Source organism: Sapajus apella, unplaced genomic scaffold, assembly GCF_009761245.1.
Source record: "Sapajus apella isolate SASKATOON/1434 unplaced genomic scaffold, GSC_monkey_1.0 scaffold8, whole genome shotgun sequence".
NCBI classification, from domain to species: Eukaryota; Metazoa; Chordata; class Mammalia; order Primates; family Cebidae; genus Sapajus; species Sapajus apella.
The window spans coordinates 38935485-38957365 of record NW_022436948.1 but is presented as its reverse complement, the minus strand read 5'-3'; the positions used below and the strand labels follow the sequence as shown (position 1 = coordinate 38957365).

At 35.1% G+C, this 21881-nt stretch overlaps 1 long non-coding RNA gene across 1 annotated transcript; it reads left to right on the top strand.

Annotated features, from left to right (window-relative positions):
• Positions 1-4033: 4033 nt before the first annotated feature.
• Positions 4034-21293, top strand: LOC116550709. Its single transcript, XR_004268540.1, has 3 exons — positions 4034-4045; positions 15116-15122; positions 21111-21293. It is a non-coding gene; the product is annotated as an uncharacterized LOC116550709 (long non-coding RNA).
• The last annotated feature ends 588 nt before the right edge of the window (positions 21294-21881 follow it).

The following is a 21881-nucleotide window of genomic DNA, read 5'->3' as shown; positions in this document are numbered from 1 at the left end:
GGGGGGCACTGAAGAAGCCATCCACTCCCCAGTCCCATGCCCTGCGAAGGGGACGAGGGAACTTTTCCCATTTCATTATGGTTATCTTCTCACTTTAATTACTAACTTCTAATAAACTATATGAGGACATGAATGCAAAGATTAACAATGAAACCATATTTCCACTGACCTCAGTGGAAAGTACACTGACCTCAGTGGAAAGTACACAGCATTAAAAAAGCAGTTATTATAACACTAAACATAAGCCTGCACCCCCTTTAGCAAATATGGCAACAAAACTAAAACTGAAGCGTATATAACATATCTTCTGAGTGTTAAACTCTAAAATCAACATATTGTGGATCCTAATTGAGATAGCCAGCATCACGTAAAGGAGATAGGATAAAAATGAACACAAAGAAATGCCATTCCCAGGTGAAAATCAGAGCACCTCCGAGCACGATCTGGGAAGACTGTATTCTTTCAGACAAAGTCAAGTGTTCAATCTTTGTGGCAATCTGTCTGTCAGCAAGATGTGAACATCAGAGTCTGGGACCAGGAAACCTTTAAATTATTACAGTGGGTGGTCTTGCTCTGATTTCCAGCTCAGCCAGCAACATCTGTCAATTGGTTTCCCAGGAAGGTTCCCTAAATGGAGAGGATATACCGGTCCACAAGCCACACTGCTTTTCCTTCACTTGGCACTTAATATTTATCATTTTGACTAAGAAATTAGCATTCTGCTTTTTAAGATTAGTCTCTCGCCATCTTTTCTATTTTGGCATTCATCATTCTACTAAATCGTGAGACAAAGACAAGGTCATGTCTCAAATCCAGAAGATGGAGGACTAAGCCCTTGGTCTTGCCAAACCACCTTCCCCAAGTTTCTCCGTAACTATCTACTCTCCTTTTGAAGAGACCCGCCATAGCAAAAGAAGTCTCAATTAGTTTCTTTTTTTTAACATTAATCTTCTATTGCCTGCATATTTTTACAACCAAAACCCCCAACGATATTTGGTCCAAGTTGATTTTCTCAGCAAATACAAGAAAGAAAAGATTGTTTTAGTGAAGTGATTAAAATTGGTAAGCCAAATCATACTATAATTGTATCAGATATGTTAAATCAAAAAACATTAGCATGATAAGTTTCATGTTTAGAAAATTTGCTGATATGATTTATTGCAGAAGAGGAAGATCATTGAAAGGAGATCAGTTAGAAGATAATTTAGAATAATAAGGACCTGATCATTTGCAGAGAGGGGAAAAATGATTGTATTTAGAAACGGTTAGTATTAAGTGTTCAATATTGCAAGTACAAAAGCTGACTGACAGATTAAGCAGAACATGAGGTTATTAAAAGAATATTAAGTAGTTCAAAGAACTACTGAGAAAGCTAGATAACTATTCACAGGTTCCCAGCTGGGGTTGTGGTAATAATGCTACAAACTTGGCTACCAAATCAACTTGATAAGAAAATGTAGCCAAGCACAAGTCCAGCTCTCTCCATCTGAGAAGCTGAATATGTAAGAAACGAGGTGTGGTGGAAGGAAAGCAGCTTATTAATCAAAGGCTGGCAGTTGAGGAATGGCCAGGCTCATGCCTCTAAGAAACCGTTTCAAATTTTCTGGGCTGAGTGAAGGCGTTTAAAAAGGGAAACTTCGTGTGAGAAACTTACAGCGTGTTTCAGGGTGCAGACTGTGTGTCTTCTTCGGAAGGCTAACTTGGGCAATTACCCATCTGGAGGTCTGGTTGGCATCATCTTGACCTCAGCATCATGGAGGTCACCTGATTGTTTGTGACTCCCCTTAAGCGAGAGGATTCCACAGCTGAGCCTCCGAGGCTGGTTTGTTTCAAAATTAGCCCTTGGAATTTCTAAACATGCACATAGCTAAATGTGCAAGGCACAAGGTAGTGTCTGGTGGGAAAGGAAAAGAAAGAGAGTTTTCAAGTACATTTTAAAGCTGTATTCTGAGTTTACAGAAAAAAGTTTTAAATTGCGTTTTAAAGCTAGGCTACTTGATTACACACCTCTCCCACTATATCCACCACGCGGTAGGTGGCGTACAGCAAGCGTTATTGCCAGATTCAAGTGTAACGCCACCGCTACCTGTTTGCCAAGATCTTGACCTTATTTTTGTTTTGTTTTGTTGTTGTCGTTGTTGTTAGGATCTTGACCTCACAATCATTACCAAGCACCTCTGCCATCACTTGTAACCAATACAAGAATTCTGTATGCGGCCTAACTCAGTCTGCTTATTTTTTAATTAGACCCTCTAACAAGTCTATTTATTTAATTGTTACAGATTAGGTCCTGAATACAAAGAAGATTAGAAAACCTGGATATTTTTACTTCTATCTGACAGAGGCAGGAAACAAAGGAGGGGAATTTCCCCCCAAACATAAGCACAGTGTTAAAAATGGTAGATATTCCATAAATGAATAATAAATTATACTCTCAAGAGACATTTTAGAATTCAAATTGTTATAGTAATTGGAAGTGGTTGGTAAGATGTAGCAAAGAAGAAGGTGGGTGAAAGAGATGGAGAGTCAGAGCTCAAAGTTGATTTCAAGGTTTTATATATTAATGAGCTTGTTAAAATTTCAGCTGTGTTTTATACTTTGTGAACTTTCAGCAAATAAAAATTTAAGCAGTGCACTATTATGTAAGTACCTTGAATTAACATATTTTAAAATCAGTTAATTAATCCATAAATATTAATTGGGCATATAAAAAGCACTGCCTGTGGGGAAAAAATGTACAAGAGATTTTTGCCTAAAGAAGTAGGCCAGTTGCAATCTCTCAGGTTAACTTGAGCCCCCAAATACAAGGTTCACGTCTTTAAAAAGACATCTTACAAAGCTCTTGCTTCTTAAAATTAAATGATGTATTTCTAAGGCTATGAATAGAGAAAACAAGCAAATCAATTATATTTAATTTAACCTAAATTACTAAATAATCAAATGCTCATCAAATACTTTGTAACCTTGGATAATCACATCAGCTGTTTGAAAGCAATAGTACCATTTTAAAGTTCAGTTTAAAAGAAACAAGAATGAAAATAATACAAACACACGAAACTGATCTAGACATGTTGAAATGCAGTAGGTTAGATGTAAACAGAAGTAGAATACTCAAAAGAACAAATGCTATCTTTCCTACCAAAAGTGAAGTCTAGTTTCTTAGCTTCTTACTTTTTTTTTTAGTTTCTCATTTAACGTTAAAAATTTCAGATACTTATTTAAAAATCAGTTGGTGCTATAAGGGTAACCTTGGGGCTATCTTCAGAGTAGGTTGAATTTAACTGCTGAATCTACTGCCCTATTCTCAAAATACAGTGTGTGTTCCTTCTCCATAGATGCTCACTTTAGATTCCTCATTCACTTTGAAATAAATGACTTCAAAAAGACTGAATTTGGTTAACTTGCAAATGTGGGTGACAGTGTCAAGGTGCAACTCAATAATTAATATAATTAATCGTTGAAATAGTGGAGATGAACATTCAACATTAATAAACCACTTTCTTTTTAAGAACTCTTCATCTCTCTCAAAATACCAGTGGAAATGTGCGTATTTAAGTCAGTAAGTTTCTACAATCTCAATTATTAAATAGGCAGTCGGGTATGTCAGTCTTATGTATGGGGATTAGGACAGGATTGAGTTACAGATTAGTTAAAACTAATTTAGATAAACTAAAAATGTAAATGTACGTAGAGAGCATAAGAATCCATGAATTAATTCCTGGGTAACTACAACATTTAGAGGTTAGAAGGATAAAAGCTTTGCAGCAATGTAGACTGAATTAGGAGGAAGCTTAAGAGATAGAATAACCTCAAAGGCCTGTGAACAAAGTATTTCAAGATGAACAATTCTTTCGGATGCTACTGATACATTAAAATGGGTACTGAGAAAAATCACCATTGAATATGACAACATGGATATGACTGGAGACTTGGACAAGAGTGATTTATTTTTCTTGACAGAGTCACTTTTAACACACAATTTAAAGGGATCATTAACTTAAAGGATAATGTATATAAATTTTCTCACAAAGTGAGAGAAAATTAAGTAGATTTATAAAATAAAAGGAAACAATTTCTGCCTGAGTTTTGCTCCAGGAGACAAACTAATTCTCCCAGTTTAGCTATTGTTACCTAGGTATTAGGAGGATAACAATCTGATTTAATCACTTTAAGAAGGGAATGGAACAGAGTTCTACCCAAGAGACCTGGAGAAATTTCAATGTGAAATTTTAAACTGATGACTTTTCAGGGAATATGACATTGAAAAGTGGGAGAAAAAAGTCAAACTATGAGACTCTTTGAGATAGGATGTACTTGTTAGACTTTTAAATCTTCCTTAATCCTCAGACTCTATTCTCCTGATTACCCTAGCCCTGAGTCCTGCCTTTTTGTTCACATGTTCTTTATATACGTGGACTTGCTTATGGCAAAGCATAATTTCAGAAAAATTTCTCAAGTCAGAGAATTTAAGAGAATGAAGGATCTCCTTCTACTATAAACAATTCATAGATTATTATTTGGGTTAATTTCTGATTTTTAAGTAAAAAATGAAGGAAAATTTAATTTTATTGAAGATTGGCATTTTATACTGTTCATTTGAAAACAGATAGTTCATATCTTATTTAACTTGACAGTTACTCTGATGACTAGGTAAATGGAAATATTTCTTCTCTTTGTCCCCTAGTCTTTCACTTCATTATGTGATACTGATGACAAGCTTTTCACCTAGATTGCAGCTAGCAGGCTTGAACATCGCCTGCCAGAAGTGATTAATACCAATCAAACAGAGTTTGTTCAGTTGGAAAGACTGGCAGAAAACATTTATCATCTTCTAAAGGAATTAGAGTTCCAGATTGGCTCTGTGCTTGAGATAAACAGGATATAAATGCCTGTGCTCCAATGTTCACTTTGTTATCAGTTATTGAGCCTATTTTTTGAAGTAATGAAAGTAAGTGTGCCCACACTTTCTAATGGTGTTTGTGCTTAAATTGCCAACATGAAATCTTTCTGTAATAATTGAAGTTGTAAATGCCCAAATTTTAAAATTCTGGGAAATCAAGTAAATCAAATACAAAACACCCCCCTGAATCTCTTTCTGAGATCTCTCCTTAGATAATAAAGTATAAAAGGGGTGCAGTCAGATGTTACCAGTCTCACATGTTAAGGGATGTGTTTATGATTCCCTATTGTTACATTTTATTATTTTCAGTCATTTCCAGGAAAAGATGCTCAGAGAGTTCCTGTCAGTATTTCTCCCTGCCTCCTTTTCAAGGGGATGAAACCGGGTAGCTGAGAAAAACTCGGGGAGGACAAAATGGGACCATTGAGAAGAGCAATTGTGTAACATTTGCTAATCCTTTTTAAAATGGATTTCTTGAAATATAATTTTCTTAGAATAAAATTTATTCATTAAAATCATAATTTAGATTTTTAATGTATTCGGCGTTGTGCAATTATCAACACAGTCTAATTTTGTATCTAAAATAGAAACTGTACCCATTATCCATCACTCCCCATTTTCCCTGGGTTTTCCTCTTACCCGTTACTAGGCAAAAATCTCTCTGTAGATTTGCCTATTCTGGACATTAATCCTATTTATAAACATAGGATTATGGACATTATTAATATTTTATGGTCTTTCTGGCTTCTTTTACGGAGCACAAGTCTTCAAATTTCCTCTATGTTGTAGATTGTTATCAGTACTTCACTCCAACATTTACTGATATCTTAAAATCGCTTTCTGTCTCTCCAGTGCTACCACCTTTTCCCTCACCACTACAACTGGACTTTTCCAAGCTAGTCGCTTTCCAGCACTAGCTCCAAGTTCCTCAAAGATCACTCCTGAGGCTGGGTACAGTGGCTCACGCATGTTATCTCAGCACTTTGGGAGGCCAAGCTGGGTGAATCACTTCAGGCCAGGAGTTCCAGTCTAACCTGGCCAATACAGTGAAACTCCATCTTCACCAAAAATAGAAAAAAATTAGCCAGGCATGGTGGCATGCACCTGTAATCCCAGCTACTCAGGAGGCTGAGGCAGGAGAACCACTGGAGCCCCTGAGGCACAGATTGCAGTGAGCCAAGATCACACCACCGCATTCCAGCCTGGGTGAAAAAGCCAGACTCTGTCTCAAAAAAAATAAACAAAATAAGAACATGCACACCCATCAATCCTTTCTGTGCACCTTCCAATCCCACCTCTGGTTACTTACGTGCTATCATCTCAGGGTCTAGGAACGATGCAGTTTATCCCCTTCTCTCATCTCTTTCCAGTCCATTTTTTGTGTAAACTCTGTCAGGCTTTCTTCCAAACATTTCTTTTTTATTTGTTTGATATTTATTTATTTAGCAAACACAGCTTCTACTATAAGAAGCAGTGTGACATTGGCTGGACTCCCTAGAATCTTGGGAGCTCTAGAAAAGTTTATGTCACAGGGAAAAATGAATGCCTTTCACCAAAAAAAAAAAAAAAAAAAAAAAAAAAAGCATTAATTACACCAGTTAAAATGAGAAGCACACCATTCTTACAAGCTTAAAGAATGGAGAAAAAGATACAACAAAACTAAATGTGAACAAAATATTTTAGATCATAATTCTCCTTAAACAACACACACTAAGATGTGTGACAATAAAAAGAAATAGATGATACATATGACAATACCCAAAAATGTGGAAATCAAAATATCCTAACCTCTATTATATTCAATAAAGGAATTACAGTGTAAATATCTCCTATAACAGTTATGTTAGATCATTATTTGTAAGAATTCATGTTGAAGTTAAAAATAAACATTAAAATAAGCATTCCCACTGTATAAGAACTCTAAATTTCCTAAATGACATTGTGTGGCATCTCACTGATTAGGGAAACATCATGGAAAAGAAAGACACACGAGGAGAACACAGAAGAATTATCTCACAGTAAACCATTGTCTCACGGTATGTTGTTTCCTTTACTTAAGAAACACTTACCCAGCATTCGCCACACATGGCCAGACCCCTGAGGAGCTCATTGACTTAATGCTCTAGAAGAAACACAAAGTCAATCCTCACAATACATTACAAGAACTGTGGGTACCCAGTAAATGTTTTGCACCTCTGAGAGGCCCATGTAGGGATTTGGAGGGACACTTGAAGTAATTATTACAGCACAATAGTTAAGAGAATGTCATTTAGACCGACAGAACAATGGGAACAAAGGCGCAGGGGCATGGATGAGCATGGCAAATTAGGAGGAAGAAAAATGCTTGTTTGCCCACTGATGACAGATGATAAGAGGTGAGCAGGGAACAGACCTCATGTCAGAAAGGGCCCCCTTTGTCCTCATAAACAGTCTGAATATTAACCAAAGCTATTGAAGCCATTGACAAATCTCAGAAAGATTTTGAGCAAGAGGTAATAGAAGTTGATTTGCACATCACAACATTAACTACAGAAAATTTAAATGAAGCTTGGAGGAAGTAATAGAAAGATTACTGCCATTATCCAAGGGAGAAATTATGAGCACTTTAAGGCAATGGAAATTTTGAATTTAGATCGTCAATACAGAAAACCAATCAACCAATATTTATACATGCTATTGACTCTTTCTTTAAAGTAACCATTGCATAAATATGTTCAGTGTGGTCACCATGAAGTCATGTTGCTCTCTTGAAACTTCTGCTTTGGAAGACATGGTGATTCCAGTTTGGGGAAATAGCCTCTCTCTCCTGGGAGAAGGAGTGGGCATGTACTCACCTAAACTCAAAGAAAAAAAAAGCTGGCAATTAAGAAATTCAAGCGAAATTGTATTTTATTCTTTGATTCTTTGGCATTAAAATGTCAAAATGCCTAAAAAATAGTTTTACATAAGTAATTTGCTTTTGATTTGATAATTGCAGCTTTAAAAAAAATACCCAAAAGAGACTGGAAGTAGCTAAAAAGTACCTTTGTAATCCAATTCGTCAATCCAGACATATAAAATAATCTTAAAAACCAGGTTATGCCCTTCCAATGAGCTTGAAATTTCTGCTTGTGGAAAAGCAATGAACAGCTTCTTACTAATGAAATTGTAGGAAAAAGACACAGGTAGGAGGCTGTGAAGGTGGAAGGTCACTGTTGATACTTCAAGTACTTACTGAAAAGCATGTGTTGCCTGAAACTGTTTACTGGAGTCAGAACCTTTATTAACTGCATTCTTTTCTTCTGGAAGATGGGATTCTACTATAAATTATTTGGATAGGCCACAATCTCCACATTAATTTACCAAGGCTTTCATCCTCCTACACTGAAGTGTATTTCTTAATACAGCTCAAAAGACATCAAGTACCTCATCCAACCTATTCACCAGCTCTAAATGGGATTTGACATTACGAGGTCAGCATTGCTTTTCCTCATAGATGACTAACAAATTTACGGAGACATAAGTTCACTGTTGTTGTGTGGATCACTGCGCAACAGACCAGTGGTTTTTGATGGTAACATTTAGGTTTCAGTTATTAAATGAAAGTGGAAACTCAGGCTGTGACAAATTGCTTGGCACCTAAATAATGATCCAGAGAAAGAGTTAGAAGGAAGGTCACCATGTCTTCATGTTTCAAGAGGGGAACTTGGTCAATAATAATGGAATTACATCATTTTGCGGAATTTTGTGAAATTCAAATATTAGAATAAATTAAAATATAATTTAGTCTTAACGTCTCATTAATGTACATAAAGTTCTTTGAAATTACAATGCATTCAAATTTTTCTGTACACTTCTGCAGAGTTAATATTTGTAGCATAAGATTAAATAATTATAAAATTATAGTTTGCTTTTTCATGTACTAACCTTTTAATTAAATCGGACAACCTGAGAGTTTGGGAAACTAATTACCTTATTACTAGAGAAACCAAGTGGGTGATGAAAAAAATCCATGTGAATCTCCAGTGAAAAGCTGATTCATAGTTTATTGATTATGTTTACATGAAGTCCAAGATTTAAATGAATAAATTAGTAATGTATTCCAATGTGCCAAATACAGGCAAGCTTTGACTTAGGGCACATGATTTAAGGATGGATTGTTCAGAGGAAATATTCAATAGTGGCATATTGTATTACAAGGCACAATTTCAACTAACGCTTTCTATTCAGAGCAAACAGCAAGTGGCTTGACTGATCAGGTGCTTTCTCTTATTTATGCATCTATCATGGTAATTTTACTTTCTTTCTTCATTTAGACAGCAAGTTTTCCATGTTTAACAGTAGCAACCTTACCTCTCCTTCACCTTGCAACTTCTACTTCATTGCTCTGCCATCTTCACTGCAGATGGAAAAACAAACAAACAAACAAAAAAAAACGTGTTTTTTTTTCTCTTTACCTACAAATCTGAAAGCATTTTTCCCACCACAAACATGGATTCTCGTAGAATCTATGTTAAACGCTTAGTGGATAAAGGTGAAAAAACATTAATAAACTCCCTTATCCAATGCATAATTCGTATATCAATTTAATAAAAATGTATTAAGAACACAGAACATGCCAGTTACTAGAGATAAGAAAAACAAGAAACAAAACAAAGCTTCCAGAAATGTCCTTCCTAGTGGAGGACAAAGAGAAAGTAAACACAATACAGTTAGTGGATGCTGCAGATTGCTTACCTGACATCCATTCTTTCCTTTCTCTTCTAAATAGACTCCCACTTCTCTTTATCCTCAACTTATTCATGAAGCCAGGGCTCTGGAAGTCTGACTTCATTATTCTAAGCCCGTAGCTCACAAATGGGACTGGTTTTGCCCTCCCGGAGACCTTTGGCAATGTCTGAAGACACTGTTCATTGTCACAACTTGGAGGATGCCATCTAGTGAGTAGAGGCCAAGGATGTTGCTAGGTAGCCTGCGATTCACTAAGAATTATCTGGTTTGATACACCAATATTGCTACCATTGAGAACTTGGTCTAAGTTGAGGTAAGTAACCCTATTCTTTCCTGATTTAGGAATGAATCTAGTTGTGAGATTACAGCTTTCTTAGGGCAGCGGTGATTGGTCCAGCTGGTTCAATAAAAATAATTGTGGAAATGCTTTCTCTTTCACCCATTAGAATTGAATAAGGATACATTTTGCTCCAATTATTTTTTTGCAGTTAACTTAGCTTATTTGGCATATAGAAAATAAAGTCAACACAACAAAATGTGCAAAAACACATTCTTTCCCAGAGAGGAAACCAGAACCTTGATAATGGCATACTTAGTCGCTGTGTGATATAACACACTGCCTCATTGTTAAAGTCAGTTTGTGTCAGGCTTTGTATTACTTGCAAATAAAAGTCTCCTAAGCAAAGATAACGTTAAGATACATTTATGTACTGAGATCTAGTGGAGTACAAAGGAGAGTCAACTAGCAAAACCAAGAAAAGTCTGGAACGGCTTTTCCAAGGAAAAGCTCAGTTGAGTCTGAGCCAGCCAAATGAAAGGGTGGTAGAGGAAAGATATTTCAGATAAAGTGAGGAAGGAAGCCTGGAAGGAAGAGGGCATGGCACACTGGAAGAATGACATGAAGTTCAGTGTGGATAGAACAGTGAATGTGTGGGTTGTGGGTGAGGGGGAGTGGCAAGAGTATGATCCCAAAGAGCTGGCTCACGACTTACTCAGAAGGACCCGAGGCACCAAGCCAAAGAGCTCAAACAGTGGATTGAGACCAGAGAGAACTATTGAAAGTTTATAAGAATTGGAGTGATAGGATCATATTTACATTTATGAATAATCACTATAACTATGCTATAAAGACTAGAATGCAGAGAGAAAAAAAAATCAGGCGAGGCACGATGGCTCATGCTTGTAATCTCAGCATTTTAAGAGGACAAGTCTGGCGGCTGACTTGAGGCTAGAAGTTGGAGACCAGCCTGGCCAACATGGCAAAACTCCATCCCTACTAAAATACAAAGCTTAGCCCTCATGTGGTCCCAGCTGAGTTGTGAGGATCACTTCAGCCTGTGGAGAGTGGGGGTGGCAGGGTGGGGGCAGGTTGGAGACCATGTCTTAAATAAATAAAAGGAATTGACCCTATATGGGGTTGTTACAGTCACTTAATAACAAGTACAGAAAGCTGGACCTAAGGTGATGACAGATGCCAGAAAGGGTAGAGAGAAAGGCACAGAAAACATTAAGCAATATGAAAGAGGCTAGATTAGGCATGGCTCACTGGTTAACTGGAGAGAGAGATGGGGGAGAGGGAAAAGGCAATGATAATGAGAACCAAAACAGTAACAACAACAAAACAAAACTTAATAAAAGTGGTCAATCCACCCACTGTGGAGTGCAAGGGAACCAAAAAGTGAGAAAAAGTGAAAAATTAAGCTATTAACCTACTAAGGTTGAGGTAAGAGAAACTGCTGTCTGTAACAGGACCCCAGAGGCTAACAGAGAGAGGCAGGAGGAAGGACCTGGGGGATAAGGAATAATCATTACTATGTCTGAAAATCAGAAAAGTATTGTGGCTAAGGAAATAATCCCCCCTCCACAACATGTCCTCATGCTAATCCCAAGGATTTGCGAATGTCACGTGGTAACAGAAATTCTGCAGATTTGATTAAGTTGGGATCTTGAGATACAGGGATTATCCTGGATTATCTGGGTGGGTCAAATGTAATCACAAGAGCTATTGTAAGAGGGAAGCAAAAGGATCAAAGTCAGAGATATGATAACAGAAGCGTTGTTTGGAATGATGGGCATTGAAAGTGGAGGAAGTAGCTGTGAGCCAAGACATGAAGATAGGCTATTGAAGCAAGAGTCAAGTGTGGAGACCTGTCCAAAAGACAAGTCCATCTTGGAAGCTAATTTCTCATAATACTTCTGATTAACCTAAATTCTAGGAATGCCTCTGGAATTTCCAGATTATATTTTGTTCCTTATACGAGAGCACATGCTTACGATAAGTCCTGCCCTTAGATCAAATTTTCACTTATTCCCCCTGAAGCATGTACACCCCTTCCCTACAGCATACAATCTTTGGATCTGAGGGGTAATGGCGTGGAGATCTATCTGTCTTGTAATAGCCTAAGTTCATGTTTCTGTCCAGTAAGTTTCCCAACAAAATCACCCTATAATGACAAGCTGGATTCGTCCACCTCTTTTGATTTCTTGACTCCTTCTGCATTAAGAGGCCACTTTGCATGTAAGGCCTTTTTATGAAACCGCAAGGAAATGAGCCATCTTCAAAGAGCCTCCAGACTGAAATGGAAGAAGAAACCCTATTGACACTTTGATGGTAGGACTCCTATACAGCAGAACTGTGAGATAATAAATTGGTGTTAAGCTACTACATCTGTGTAATTTTTTAGACTGGCAATAAAATTGAATACAGGTAGCAAATATGTTGATGAATAGCCAAAAAGAAAAATAAGCCTCTTAATATTTGTATTTCTTTAATACAATGAATTTAATCATACTTTCAATTATCATTGTTGAACAGCAGGGAAGATGTTATAAACACTTTGCTAGGGTACTCTGGGTTGATGCTTATACCAATTTCTTGAATTAGCACGACTTATTAAATTTTTATTGAGGAAGGAACTGAAACAGGGAGGTTAAGGAGTTGACACAGTATCACGTTTGGTCAAAATGGACTCTTCAAGAAGAAAATTAAAAACTATTTGTCTTGTGATTTTGGGAGTATTAGGGGAGGATAAGTTAACTTGTTCTTTTCAGTTTATGATCCAGGTCTTCAGCTAAAATACTACGTTACAATCATACGGTAAGAAGAAGGCAGTAGTTGAGAGAGTTTCAATGTACAGTCTAGGGTGTGGAAGGCTTAAGGGTAAGTGACACAGTGCTAGAGAAATTATATCCTTCGTAAGTTGCCTATTTTGTGTTTGCTTTGTTTTGTTTTGGTTGTTTACTGTTTTTGCTGTTGTAAGATCTCATTCAAGTATTCTGTCATTTTATGACTTTCCTCCGTTCCCAGATGTTTTACTATGAGTACAATGTTAACACGAGTTTGATTTACAAATTATAGATGATTGATCAAATTTATGTTAATTATATGATTTTTAAATGAAATGACAGTTACTTCTGAGTTTAGTTATTGAGTTCTATCTTAAACAACTTTGTCCTGAATCCTAGCATTATCAGGTTACTGTTGAATTGGGAATAATTACATTTATTTGTGTTATAACACATGCGACCATCACCTAATGATGCACACTTATAAAACTGCTGCTAATGGAAGAGCCTTAACCATAAAATGATGTGTGTGTTTCTTGTATTACACAGTTTACAGAATGTTTACATTATTCTGTCTTGTTCAATAAATTCTACAGATGAAATTCTTCCAGAATTTCTGCATTTAAAATTCAAAGAATTTCTTGACTTTATAAAGTAGCTTATGTGCTTGGTTCTTTAAAACAAATTTGTGTATATAGTGGCATTTATGTGAATTATGTTCAAATGTAATAATCAATGATCTAACAGTTTGAAAACTTCTGTAAAAGAATAGTCACTGTTTCAGCTTTGCATGTCTTAACTGACTCTGTCACAACTATTCATCTCAGCCAATGGAGCATGAAAGCAGCCAATTGCTGATACATAAACCAATGGATGCTGATGGTAGACGTGTTTCAATAAAACTTTATTAACAAAAATGGGCTGTAGGAAACATTTGTTCTGCTGGCTGTAGTAGGCCTACCTCTGTGTCTCAGATAGTAAGATTGAAAAGACATGTTTTCAATTGGGAGAGTGCCGCAGGTAATGAAGGAAGCAGATATTTTTTGTTTTGATGGTTGCCTCGTTGTCTTCCTAGAGCTATTTTTCTTTCTGAGTGCTTCAAGCTGTTTCTCTCCCTAATCCAGTAGAGGGCAAAGGATTGAATCAAGGTGTTAAAAATAAATAGAAATCATGACAAAGTGAATATATTTAAGAATTTGCAGTATTTGTAGACTAAAAAGAGTTTAGAAGCTCCAAATTTGGAATAAAGAGATCACCTTTTCTCTCCATTTTCACTCAGCCATGCCTGAATAATTCTGCTCTGCCTTCCACCTTGCAAATTAGATTTTTTTATTACAATAACTAGGACCTCAGAACAAATTTATGTTTGTCTTTCCTCTTAGGGAAAATGACTGACTACTACTGTGTGGGTATTGCACACTGACTCTTAAGGGAGCAAAAAGAGAGGGCCACATTCCACTTTACTCAGGACTACAGTGCCAACTGTCTTGTTACACAGCCACTCTGCAATTCAGTTCTCAGCTGAACCGAGTTGCAAAAATGCTGATGGAGCTCTCTAGTATAAAACAGAAATAAAGGGCAGAAAAGGTAGAGTAACAATGAGACCATTATTGTAGTATATCTTCTCTCCCAGTCTTCCTAGACTACCGTCTTAAATATAAAACATATATGATTATTGAGGGCCTTAAAAAATTGCTAGGAGATGCAAAAATGTGCATTCTCAGCACCGTCACATGCAAGTGAGTTCAGAAAACAATTTTGCTTTCCATTTGTACATTTTTTTTTACTACACAGTTGCTTCATTAGCAGTCTCTCTAAGTCAGATAGAGAAATATAATATCAAATATAATTGTAAGCATAACAAACACTTATATAATTAAAGAATAAATCTATAAAGCTTTAGAAAGAAAATCTAATGTAGAATAAACCTACTGTTTAAAATGAAAGATGGAAGAAAAAAGAAAGATTAATAGATATGTGCTCCCATGGAATGAAGGCTCTCATGCATTTAGCGTGAAATTGGTATTCTGCCGTTAAAAAAGGGAGACATTTTAGAGACCTTTTCAGATACAACGGGAGGCACTAAAAAAAAAAAAAAAAAAAAAAAAAGAAAAGAAATACTTTTGAGGTGAGTGAAGGAAATGATAACTATAACAAAGAGTTATTAGATACCTTGTTATTCTCACCTGATTTTTAAAAAAACATACTAGTATCTATGAATGAGCGCAATATAGAAATTTTAATACCGGCAACTCTCATATGCTTACCATTATCACCTCAGAGGACCATTAGATCTTGTCCTTTCCGTTTGCCACAGCTTTATTAAAAAACTTCCCATTAAATACTAACACATTTTTTGGAGGAAACTTTTTATTAAATGGTATTTTTATATAGTTAGAATGAAAAGCTGTAAAAAATTATGTTTATCTAGCAGAAAAGAGTTAAGGTGCTGCCTAGTACATGGTGCTTAAACAAGGCTCAATTTTTTGTGGACAGAAAGGCTTTTCATACAGACATTTGCTTGAGCTAGGAATCAGGACACGTTCTCTCTCTGCCATAGTAGAGACTTATTATAGCTTATACATTCAAGATCTTAATTTCGTCTTCAAAATGTGGTTTTCAATAGATGATCCTGCTAACAGACAATAGGCATTGCTGCATTTCTTTCTACTTCTATAACTCCTCTACATGCGAAAGGCAAACCCACATTTATACTACCCACAGGACAAGTTGTAAGTGTCAGCTTCAGGTCCAGTCCAGCAGATCAGTCAATATATTTCTCCAGTGGAATCAGATTGCTTCTCAGGAGTTCTCATGGGCTTTCTTGGACTCTTTTAATGATTTGAACCTAGACAAATGTAACATGAAGGTCAGAGAAAACCACATTGCAACAATAATATGAAAGTTTGTTTGAGAATGGAATAGAAGCAGACTGCTAAGAGGGGAGAGAGGAGAGAAGAGACAGGAGAGAGAGAAAGATTCTGTTGATACCATTTGAGCTCATGTTTTCAGTGGAAGGCAGATGTATCCTTGCATTGTTTTGCCATTTTAGTTTTTTAGCCAAAGTCAGTTAAAATGCAGTGTGTTGGCTGGGCACAGTGGCTCATGCCTGTAAACTCAGCATTTTGGGAGGATGAGGCAGGTGGATTGCTTGAATCTAGTAGTTTGAGACCAGATTGAGCAATATAGTGAGACCTCCTCTCTACTACAAATATATATATATATATATATATATATATATACACACACACACATATGTATTTAATAATAAAAACTGAAAAAAATAGTGTCATCTTTGCCTAAAAGACCCCTAAAAATTGAGTACTAAAGGTCTACATTAGTTTAATCCAAAGTACGATAAAATTTATGATACTATACAATAAAATTATGTGTAGAATTTTATATTCAAAGTGCTATTTTGTTATCACTTATTAGCTAGGTAAATATAATACCCAGTTTTCACATTATTTAAGCCTGTTTTCTTGTATGGAAAATCATATACTTATATTGGTCTTCAAAGAGGACACATTCTCTACCTGGTCTGACCTAGTCTACCATCAAATATAACTTTTGAAAATCCATTCTTTGAACTTTACTCATCATTCTTATTTTTTAATGCTTCTCAAGTAGAATACTTTTTCCTGAAACATGTTATGTCCATTCACTTTTCATTTCTTTGAACAAGAGTTTTTTCATGATCCACAGTGGCTCACTTACTTTTCTACATCTGACAAAGGATTCTCCTAGACCTTGTTTAATTGTCAGTCTATGAATGTTTGGTTGATTGTTTCTGGAAATTTATTCATTGTCCTCATATTAATTCATTTATGACTTGACTATGTCTCTCGTTATTTTAAATTGCAATGAGTTGGTAGTTTTCTTTGCATGATTGTGATTATGGGAAGTGTTTGGAAAGGATAACTTTTTTCTGGGAATCCTTGGCTTGTGTGTGTGCAGACACACACACATCAACACACACACACAGGCACACAAATGCTGTTTGAAAATGGTGTTTAGGGCAATTTACTCATTGCAAAGGCATTAATGCATAAGATATGAAATAGCAGAAAATAGGGAGGCAAGTTAGAAAATTACCCAGAATCCATTGATTAAAATTTGAATCTTGCTGCTTTAATTGTATCTTTAGTGTCTGGCATATAGTTAGTATTTAGTAAGTATAACTTTTTTGTTTGTGGTTTACAAAATATAATTATTGAATGGAAGTCTCAGCCCAGGGAAACTATGAATGGAACTGAATGTCTTTAATAACATTTTTTATTTACCTGTTATTGTTTAACAAGCCACTTCAATATTTAAAATAAAGATTTAATTGGCTGAGAATTCTGTATGCCAGCAATTCAGGTGGATGATTTTTCTGTAATCATCTGGATTTTGGCTGGCAGGATAGCTGGTCTAAGATGCTTCTGCAGGGATGGTTTGTCTTACCTATGGCCTTAGCTCTATGTTAGGTTTGTCTGTTTTGTGTGATCATATATTCAAAGCAGCTAGCCAAAGCTTCCTCAATGATGTACCACTTTCTAAGAAGGCAAGCTATAAGCCTTTTTTAGGCCTTGACCTAGAATCCATTCGCTTTTGAAAGTCACTGCATCCTTTAACTATTTAGCATAAATTTAGCAATAAAGCAACACCCCTGTTCTCTCTCCCTCTTCCTCTTCCTCTTTCTTCCTTTCCTTTATTCTTTTTTTCTTTTTCTTTTTTTTTATTCTTTTTCTTTCTTTCTCTCTTTCTTCCTCAAAAAAAAAAAAAAGGAAATTATAAAATTTCTTTGAATTCAGGTTATTTCTATTAAAAAAACTATTTAGCATAAATTTCAAGGGTTCTACTAATAGAGGACTTTATTTTATGTCTTTAAGAGATGGAGAATCACAGTGTTGCACAGGTGGGCCTCAAAGAATCCTTCCACCTCAGCCTTCTGAGTAGCTGGGACTACAGGCATGCACCACTGCATCTGGTAATTTATTTTTGATATCTCTAAAGTTCATATAAACTAATACATATTATATTTATTTATGAAATAGATTGTACTTATTATAAAATATATATATATATATATATATATATATATATATTTCCAAAGCACAGAAGTCTAGAGAAAATTCATTCATTATAAATATTTTTATTATTAATAAAACACCAAAGCCTGGAAGCTTTTATCATTTTTTTGCCTGACTGTATTTGTCCTGGACAAATGTCGAATTCATTAATGTTCTGAGCATCTATTGCGATTTTTTTGCATAACTCTGAAGAGCAGAACTGATTAAATGGACAAATTAGGAATAAAACTTCACAGGAAGACCAATGGCATAAACTACACTGTAACTAGTATCATTGGGTGTCAATGTTTTAAGAAAAAAATTGCATGTTTTTGGAGGAACGTCTAAAAAACTGTTTTATATAGTGATAAGTTGAAGACTATCCTTTAAAATAAAAAAAAATATTAAATAAAAATGATAGCTTACCAGGATCATTAGTCGAAGGCTCTGCCTCTGTAATGCAAACTAATGAAATTTTTAATAATATATGTATTTAGATAAAGTTTGTACCTGATTTTGAAATCCTTATTCAGGAACTCACATGTACTAATATAGTTCTTCAGAATCATGCAAATTTTATGAATTTGCTCAGAAGATTATGAAGCCTTATATATGGATATAAAAATGGAAAAATCACAAATTTAATCCTAAGAATTCAGATTATTTTTATGGATTAATTTTCTTTTATTTTGGAAGAGAGCTTGGAGGTACTGCAATTTAGTGGATTATCTATATGGTTTTTAGCATTATTTTGTTGTTCAAAGGAAATCGTAATAGGAAGATCAAAATGTAAGAGATACAATAACATTTATTACAGTAGCAGTGGAGTAGGAGAGGTTGTCTTCCTCCACTCCTCCCCTCTTCTCCTTCTTTCTCTAATTCCATGTAAGAGGGAATCGACAATGGGAAAACAAACTCTTTGTATTCATTCAATAATGTTAAATTTCCCAAGAATCCTGTCATAATTAAAACAATCCAATTAGAGTTTATCTCTCTTTTTTATTTTTTAACAATATATGTACATCTTTTACGAATGAGAACTTCGTATTTTAAACAAGGTGTTCTCATTATGTCAAGTTACCTATGGCCTTAGCTCTATGTTAGGTCATATCAAAATTATATTATTCCATTGTTAAAAATTTTACATCCTAAATCAGCGTGGAGAACGGTGCTGTTTGCCTATCCATATGTATTCTCTTCTTTCTTCCTAGCGGAAGTAGTGTTGCTGTTTTGTCTATTTCTTCCAAGGCCATGAGCTCAAAAATGGTGGTGCTGTTTCAAGCCCCAGTAAAAATTGTAATTGGTTCAATCCAATCATATTAGTTTTGTTTTGTTTTGTTTTGTTTGTCGGCAGTTATTTTACAAATTTTCATGTGACCTAGTCTTGGTCAATGAAGCCTTGGAGAAACTTTGCTGGTAAGCTTTGTGGGAGAGGTTTTTTTTTCACTACAAGAGAAACACATAGAAGCTTATGCCATCTTCTTTCTTAAATAATGTTATGTCTGTATGTGATTCTGGAACTGCACCAGCCATTTTTTTTCACCAGAGATATACTGTAAAAAAAAGAAACTGTGTCTTTGTTTCATGTCATTGTAAGTAACAGAAAGAGAGTTTTAACAGGTACAAATTTTTATTTTTCTTACTCAACAAAAAGCGTGAAAGTTGATATTTTCTGGCTTCTGTATAGCAGCTCTAAGGATATTAAAAAGAAAGTTTCTCTAATTATCCCTATTAGTGCAGAATGGCTGTACATCATGGCCTTGGCCAACATGTCTATGGGCAAAACAGTCAAGAGGAAGAAGAAGGGAAGAGGAAGGCATAAGGACTTCATGGAAAAGTTTTTCCCCAGGGGCTCTTTTTAAAGGAAAAGAGTCTGGGAAGATAATTTTTTTCTTTCCAGCCTCTATGGTAGAGGAAAGCAGTAAGCGGTGTTTGAAAATGGAGTAAGCTATCTACTCTATCTGCCACACTCCTTATGAAAGACATAAGAGAAAGACAGAAACACCTGGATTCTGGACAATGTTGTTGATCCATTGAATAAAATAACATAGAATTGCAGTTCCTGGACTACTTATATGACAAAATAGAGGTTCTTATGATTTAAAACACCTGAAATTTGGAATGGAATTGTGTAACACTCAAAAATATCTTTTTAATACAGCCACATAAATGTTCAAAATGAACCCTAATGTCTCATCAATAGAGATCAAACTGATGGAATAACTAAGTTTTTCTTTTAAACTCAGAAGGAAGGAATTAAATAACACTTAAAAGTTTTATGTTTAAATTTATAAATAATCTTTCCTCTCCTTAACTTTTTGATAAACTGATTAGTTATCATTGCATAAACAATTTGTTACAGACTTTACTTAGTGTGTCTCTTCACCATTAGAACTCAGTTCTTCTGAGCAGGGTGGCTTCCAAGGTCTCTAGTGACAATTCAGGAAGCTAAAGAATAGTTTATCTAACAGTCAAGCCAGGATGGCTAGGATTTGATTAATAACTGACAGCTTTTCTAATTTTTGTCTGCAAAGTCAACAGATAATCATACACCACTAAGCAATCACACAGAATACTTCGTTTCTAGTTAAACCTCCTAAATTCCCCATGCCAAAAGCATCCAATCAGTGCATACGTGATGCCTTCCCTTTTTTCCACTATAAAGATCTCCACGTCCTCTGCCTGTCTTTAAGTCATTGCCAAAACACAAGTCATGATGGCTGACTTATTTTCTATAGCAATAGTCTTTACTCTTCTCATTTGGCTATTTCAAAGCATATATTGTCAAACATACATTAACAATTTTACTATAGAATGAAATTTGCATTAAGACAAACAGAGTATATGTTGGATTTTCATAAAATAAATTCATAAAATAATGCAATAAAGATGATCATAAGAATATGATACCTTGACCAGAGGGACCACAAAGAGTTTTAGTTTAATTAAAAAATAAAAATAATCCTTATAAGAACTTCTGACCTTTCTTAAGCAAATGTATCAATTAGAAAATAATCACTTTAATTTTTTCTAAAGCAATTTTTAAAATATAGATGTAACAGAGGTAAAGGGTCAATACCAATTAATCTGAAGCATTCTGAATCACCTTTCAAAAACTATTTACATCAAGTTTTAGCATATGAATACATTCTTGAAATATCTTTGATGAATTTGATTCTCAAATACAATGGAAGAAATCTAGACACTAGATTATATTTTTTAACTAAAATGACTCAAAGTAAATGTATTACTCTATTCTCACACTTCTTAAAAAGACACACCTGAGACTGGATAATTTATTTAAAAAAATAGGTTTAATGGACTCACAGTTCCTCTCCATCATGGCAGAAGGTGAAAGGCACATCTTACACGGTACCAAGTGAAAGGGGAAACCTCTTATAAACCATCAGATCTCATGAGACTTATGCACTACCACAAGAATAGTATGGAAGAAATTGCCCCCATGATTCAATTATCTCCCACCGGGTCCTTCCCACAATACATGGGAATTATAGGAGCTACAATTCAAGATGAGATTTTGGTGGGGATACAGCCAAACCATATTAGTAAATAAATTAAAGAATTAAAATTTTCTAAGCAGAGAATATGGACCATGGGTCAAATTTTAAAATCTCAGAGTTAATCGCCTTTTAATTGTTCTTCACATGTTTGAATGTAATTATATAAAACGTTACCAGATTTAAATTATCATGTACTGTTAAACATATTTTCCAGAACAGGATTCCTAGATGACCTAAAATTATTCATTCTTGCTACTCTTAAAGTTGATATTTTCTTTTAGTATGTAATTTCTACAGAAAAGTATGTTCTATATTAAGGAAACACTAATTTCATTGATCAAAAAATAATAACAAACACTGGCCGTAAAATTATAATAAAATATATTAATTTATCATCTCAATTTTTGAAGAAAAAGTATAATTTTCAAAAACTGAATACAATGAAGGGTACTTTGTGTATCCAAAGATATTTTACATATTTTTTCTCCCCTTTCATGTTTGTCTTAGACCTTACAAATTTCTTATTGCTTCTGCAAGTGCTTGAAGACAAAGATGTCACCAATTCCTGAGCCCTGAAATAAGAATCCAAGACAAAAATCAAATAAGAGCCTTTTAAGGCTGGATAATAAA